Here is a 6693-nt window from a genome sequence, read left to right as displayed (position 1 = left end):
TACTTGAACTACCACCGTTTAAGTTATAATTAGTTCATCCCATAGGTTAAGCTACAAGACAAAACTTGTATAGAATCAATCTTTAAAATATCATCAAAATAAAATGAAGTTACGAGATACTTCATTTGATGCAAACATCATTTTGAAAGCTTGACCCTGCCAACACTCAACAATCGCCCAACCATAGCCTTTCTATCGAAGTGCTCTGGATAGTGTTGCAGAAATATCCAATTAGATGATGAAGTCATTACGGGAGTCTGCCGCGCCAGGAAGACCACTTACGATGATCAGTCGTAGTAGTGCAACCCCACCATTTTCTACATGTAGAGGAGAACCTGTCGGATTTACTTGTCAACCGAACACTGGACTCCTAAGGAATGGACCGTCTTAGCGGAACTTCCAGGCCATTTGGTCCAATATAATAAGGCTGGGCCGGTGCTACTCGACCACTTACGCCACTCCTAGTTTAGATGAAATCCATGACCCTGAAACGTAAAGCTCGTTCTCCCTTTCCCCAAGTAGAAACTTGTTGATACGGCTCCACTAAGAAGTCTTATCTAGATGGAAAGGAAAACTCACCGATATTTCCCAGGCGATGCCTGTTAATGGATTAACTTGTTCCAAGAATTTTACTTCCCGAGCGTTGGGTAAGTAATCAAAAACTCTTTTATCAGAATAGCAACCTTGTTGCGAATATAAAATATACCACAGAGCCGGATCCCTCAGGTTTTGAGCGAGTATTTAAATCCCCTTCGAAAGGAGGATCTTAAATATAAAAATGAGTTTTGGGATCCGCCCTAACCTTTAAAAATCATTTTGAAGACTCGAAAACATTTTTAAGAACGTTTGGAGTGATGCTGATTTAATAAAATAAATCAGTCCTAATATATTAGAAAATATCTGAATATTATTATTTAAATAATATTCCCATAAAGAATAATCTTTATAAAAATAATTGAAGTAGAAGTTTTAAAATTTATACTTTAAATGAATATTAAATAACCAAAGATATACTTATATGAAAGTACTATCTTTAATTGAATAATCAAAAATAAGTTTGATTATCGACACATTATTCTTTAATAAAATAAAAAATATTAATTAGTAAATAATCTGAGTAATAAGTCCTCGAATGAATATTCAAAATAATATTCATTAAATGAAATAAACGGAGTCATATGTCCTCGAATGAATATTCAAAATAATATTCATTAATAAAATAAACGGAGTCATATGTCCTCGAATGAATATTCAAAATAATATTCATTAATAAAATAAACGGAGTCATATGTCCTCGAATGAATATTCAAAATAATATTCATTAATAAAAATAAAGTTATCGAATAAACCTTATTCGATTCATAGTTTTGTAAACTATATATATATATAAATTTATATAATATACTCGGGAACATCGACTCCCGGTTTTAGAAAATGTTCACCTTTGGGTCCCCCTATACTAAGGGTATACGCAATTACTGCTTATCTCTAGCATATGTATTATGAAACTAATAAGTATTTGAATCAACAGATATATATCAAGATTACTAAACAGACATGCATATATACCATATCACATGCTCCAATATATCGCAAGATTTTCTAATTAACCATCATGCATCTATCACAAGATAATGCATATACATATGTATACATCACAACAACAGTATAACGGGTAGAAAACTTGCCTGAGCGACTGGGGGTGGTAAAAGTCCTGGGATGAGTCTGGTAACCTATAAACCACATATAAGTTGGAATTAAACCTAAGTCGCTTAAGAATCTACTTTAACCAATTAGACTCTAACGCTCGATTTGCGCTTAATGATTCTCTTAAGTCGCTCGAGTACCCTCGGCTCCACCATTTTTAATAAATTAACCATTAAGAGTTTTAAGGCGATTCTTTCGCGAGCACCTTACCAACTTCCTAATCCACTTTAAATAAATGTTTCATACTCCAATTAGTCATTTAAGGTCTTTAACCAATGTTTCAAAGTAAGGCGAGGGGTAATGGTTCGTTCGCAAAATATCGTTACTTAAAACGGTCGTTTCTCCTAAACCGTATATCGGATTCAAACGAACCACATATCAAAACGAAGCTCGTAACATGAACTATCTAATCATGACAATGGTCAAAACCTAACAGTAAATTCTTGGGTCCTGATGTTATGAACAAAAATAGTTTAAGATAATCGGACATTACGACGGCTATATTTATGCAATTACCAAATTTGTACAACTCCAAATCAATCCACAATCAACCCACAATCAACATTACAACCCAAAATCCCTCCAAACCTCACCAAATCAGTCCATTACTTCATGTTTTAACCAACTCATTCAATCACAACAAAAGCTACTAACCATATTAAGGTTCTTTAACTAATAACCAAGATTCAACCATCAAAATCTCTATAAACTCAACCAAACTTTAAACAAACAAGAATCATGCTTCACATATACTATATCAATCATAACCATTCCTAAATAATCAAAACTAAAGCTAGGGTTCGGAGTTTATACCTTCTTGAAGCTTCTTAACACAACACAAGAGCTTTGAATGCCTAAAGAACCACTACGCCATAGATGGCCTATAGCAACAGTAAGAAAATGTTACAAAAGGCCCAAAAAAATGTTACCACAACAAAAAAAAGCCCTAAGGTAACATAAAAATTAAGTTGCTTTTTTTCGAGTTACCTTTGGCCCCTAAGGTAACATTCTTTTGCCCTGCTGCAACCTTGAATTTTGTGTTACAATAGGCTTTAAAGGTGACATCAAAGTATGTCTATAGTATCACATTATACATGTTACCTTTGCACTTAAAATTTGCAAAAAAAAAATGGGCCCCACATGTAAGGCCACTATGGGCCCCACATGTGGGTCACCAAATCATTGTAACATTTTTTCGCTATTGTAACAGTTTTATTATAAATTATATTATATTATACTAATTTGTTTGTAATATTGAAGTACCTAATGTAACATATTTCTCAAAAACAATTGACATGATTTGTTTGTAAATTGAACATGCCATAAACCTGTTTTTCATACAAGTCAACAAAATAAACAATTCAAACAACCAATAAAAGAATCTGTATGCATCTCCATGTTATTTAGCTCCAATTACGGTATTTAAGCACAGGATTATTCTTTGTTCTCCTTGAAAGAATCTATATGCATCTCCTTATTTCATCATCTCTTCCGAGTACTGGATCAAGCTTTCCAGACCTTGCCATACAAACAGTTTTGTTAGATTTTATGAAGTTAATTTATGAGATAGAGCTACCAGAGACTTGCAACGCATACAAACAAGTAATATTGATTACGAAAAATAAAAATCATGCGAGAAATCATGTGCCTGACACAATGTGTAAAACTTACTTCTTTATCATACGATAGATAATGGGAATATCTATAAACAAATTACGAAGTATATAGCAATCAAATGATAGAAATGACATGATATTCCTCTTCTTACCATTTCTAATATCTTTGTTAGTAGCTTGAAAAATTGTTTCTGGCTTTCAATATCGTTTGGTTATATAATATTTTATATCTTTGTTTAGTAGCTTGAAAATTGTTTCTGGCTCTCAGTTTCGTTTGGTTATATAATCGCAATAAATGGAAAGAACTAAAGTGTTACTTTCCCATTTTTTGAGTTCAAATCACAGCAGAGTACCAAAAGAAGACTACAGCCACGAGAGAGCACATACATTGAAAAGAACAGCAGTCAGTACAAGGAATCCTAGATTAACCCTAGGTTAGCATATCTACCCTATAAATCCACTTACGATGTCTAGAGTAAATATTCTACCTCATTCTTGAATTCTTTGTGGGATTCACTGGTAATAACTTGGTTCTTCATAATAACTTCTTGAAAATCAAAAGCATTTGTAAATTGTAAGGTCCTTGTTCAACAGAGACAGAAAATACAGTAGTAACATAAATGATAACAAAATACACCCAACAGTGACAAAAAAAGAGTTATCAATTATCTTCTTAATTTAAATTAGACAATTTTGCAATAAGTCGTATCTTAATATAAAGAAATAAGCTCTAAGAATTCCAACTATGCAAAGGATAGGGAATTTATTAAATAACATAAGCAACCATACAAAATGCCATTAAAACAGGTTATATGTAATCATCTTTTATCCAGATTTCTATAAAACCTTTTAGAGTCTTTTACAAGTTTGAGCTTCACATACCTTGAAGATGGATTTTTCTATACTCTGTACATCAAGAAATACACTACCGCCGTAAGTTGCCTGTGTGTATTGTATGACAAATAAAAAAAAAGTAATCAGCCCATCATTCTTGGAGCAAGGTTTGTGTAGATAGTAGTAAAGGGAAATGCGATATGTTAACTGGTGAAAATACAGCAAAAGTCCTCTGGTAGCAGGGGTCTACAACCAAAATGGAGGAACCCATTTTACCTTGGAACATAACCCTTACAAAATGGAATGTTATATAGCCATATTTTATGGCTACAACATGACACGTAGACAATTAAATCTTTAAATTAGTTGTTAAATTCCACACAGATTTACAATGTAGGTCACTTTTTCTAAGACCTTGAGGGACTGTCAATCTCAGTGCAAATAAGGCTAAGTAAAATTGGGGGAACTCTAAGCTTCCATAAAAAACAGATCCTTCAATTGGTTGTTAAGAAAGTATCAGGTATTAAGTTAATTAAAATTTCCAACTCTTGTGTACATTGTCAAGCATGATTACTTTCAATTTAAAATTATATATAAATATTATACAAGGAACTGTAGAGATCAATGTACATGTCACATGTCCAAGTTTCATATCTTCATTAGAGATTAGTAAATACCTGTCCAAGAAATATAGGTTTAAATTGAAGCATTCCAGCAATGGTCAGGAGACTGTTGAATCATCTGGTACAAGAGAAGAGCTTGGAAGCACCCGATGGCCACGTAAAGCATAGAATTCAAGGAATCTTCATCAAATTAAATCCCCACCAGTGGAGACATCCTGAGACTCAGCCACTACTTCTCCAGTCATAGGTTGTATAGATGCTGAAATGACATAAAGTTTTTTGAAGATAGATACTAACAATAAAAAAGCTCCTAGAAGTAAAATGTGTAGTTAACTACGAAACCTGATTTAGTTCTTGTGTTAGACTGTTTTTCATGTATTCCCATGGTAACAGAATGTCTGAGGAGAAAGCTACCTGGATCACGTAATGTCACTGTAAGTTTAATTGTAAAACCAAAGATGGCATAACCATTATAAACTGTATGCGGGTTTGGTAATATTAGTCTGAAATACGAGATAGTAACCGTTGAACAAAAACACAATACCATAGCTATATCTGATGAGCAACAGTATCTATACTCTAGATTAGCCAATGATCAAATCTTTTATTAAATTAGGCAATTATAATGAAATAATTTAGCATCCCAATGTGCGTAAAAGACGTAATTTAGCTATAATAATCTAGTAGGGAAAATGTACAAACATGTCGATGTGTTGATGATGTAAAAACAAACAAGTCTACATAAGGGCAGTTGCATATATAATTATGGAACTAATATCTAATAAATCACTTATGATTGAACAAGAATAAATTTATCCAATTTGTAAAATTTCATTGTCTTAAAACTATAACTTTTGGAATAACCAATATAAAGAGATATTGAATGTCAGCCTGAACTTTAGTAGACTTAAGTTTCCCATGTATTTGACCTTAAAGTAGAATTAAGAATTAAGAACTGCCTAGCTCTATCCATCATTTGCTATCATATAATAAAGTAAAAAGAATCACAGGAACTATTATTTAGCTATAGAACTGTAAAAAAATAGTGAAGAACAACAGCTATAGAACTGTTAACCAGCCATTTTTATTTAGCTGATGCAGGAGCTCATCAACTACTGTTCCAGATTCAAATCAATATATCAAGCACTTCCTAAACACAAAGCCACTGTCCGACAAACAATGCAGCACATTTGACGTTGGGATTGATGGAGCTAAATTTAGCAGTTGCCAAGGCAAAACTCTGAGCAATGCCGAAGCAAGTGTCTCCGCTTCCCACTCCAAACACCGAATCACATGTTGGAACTGATTCTTTTGCAAACCTCCATGTTAATAAAAATAAAACAATTAGTAAAAAGTGAAATTCTCAAGAGTCAAAGTAACAGAGAAATGGATCCAGATACTTACTGGTCACAACTTGCCGGCTTTCAGCAATTATAAAGATGAGAAGAAGAGCAAGTGTAAGAACGAGAAAGGCACTTGTGTTGTCGCTTATCCTGGACATTTTACACCTTGTTCTTGAAGTCAAGAAGTACCTTGTAAGCCTGTTCTAACTATAGAATGTTCTAGAAACAATCCTCCTCCGGCGCTGCCATTTGTATCAAAAAGTGACGGTTCATCCGATGCGATCAAATCGTGAAAATTTAAACAAACATAGAGATTCTTACTTGTTTTACTTGTTTCTTGTGCACATTAAATCCTGTTTTACATTTCCAATGACTGTTTTTCTTCTTCCCCATCTAGGAAGACAAGGTAGAATTATTTCTACCTGTCCGTATTTAATTATCCTCACGTCTTCTGGCATTCTAATGCCTATATAAACCATCACCTCACATCAGCCTACACATCATTTCTTAAACACTTACTCTCTTTTCCTTCATATCAACAAAATCATGGTTAACTACAATATGTTTTTG

At 33.3% G+C, this 6693-nt stretch overlaps 1 long non-coding RNA gene across 1 annotated transcript; it reads right to left on the bottom strand.

The window, feature by feature from the left end:
* Positions 1 to 4168: 4168 nt before the first annotated feature.
* Positions 4169 to 5500, bottom strand: LOC141716725 (uncharacterized). Its single transcript, XR_012573314.1, has 3 exons — positions 5123 to 5500; positions 4835 to 5039; positions 4169 to 4229 (listed from the first exon to the last, which is right to left on the bottom strand). It is a non-coding gene; the product is annotated as an uncharacterized LOC141716725 (long non-coding RNA).
* Positions 5501 to 6693: the final 1193 nt, after the last annotated feature.

This window comes from Apium graveolens, chromosome 4, assembly GCF_009905375.1.
Source record: "Apium graveolens cultivar Ventura chromosome 4, ASM990537v1, whole genome shotgun sequence".
Taxonomy (NCBI): Eukaryota; Viridiplantae; Streptophyta; class Magnoliopsida; order Apiales; family Apiaceae; genus Apium; species Apium graveolens.
Note: the sequence above shows the minus strand (reverse complement) of the source record. Positions and strands in the feature narration are given on the sequence as shown.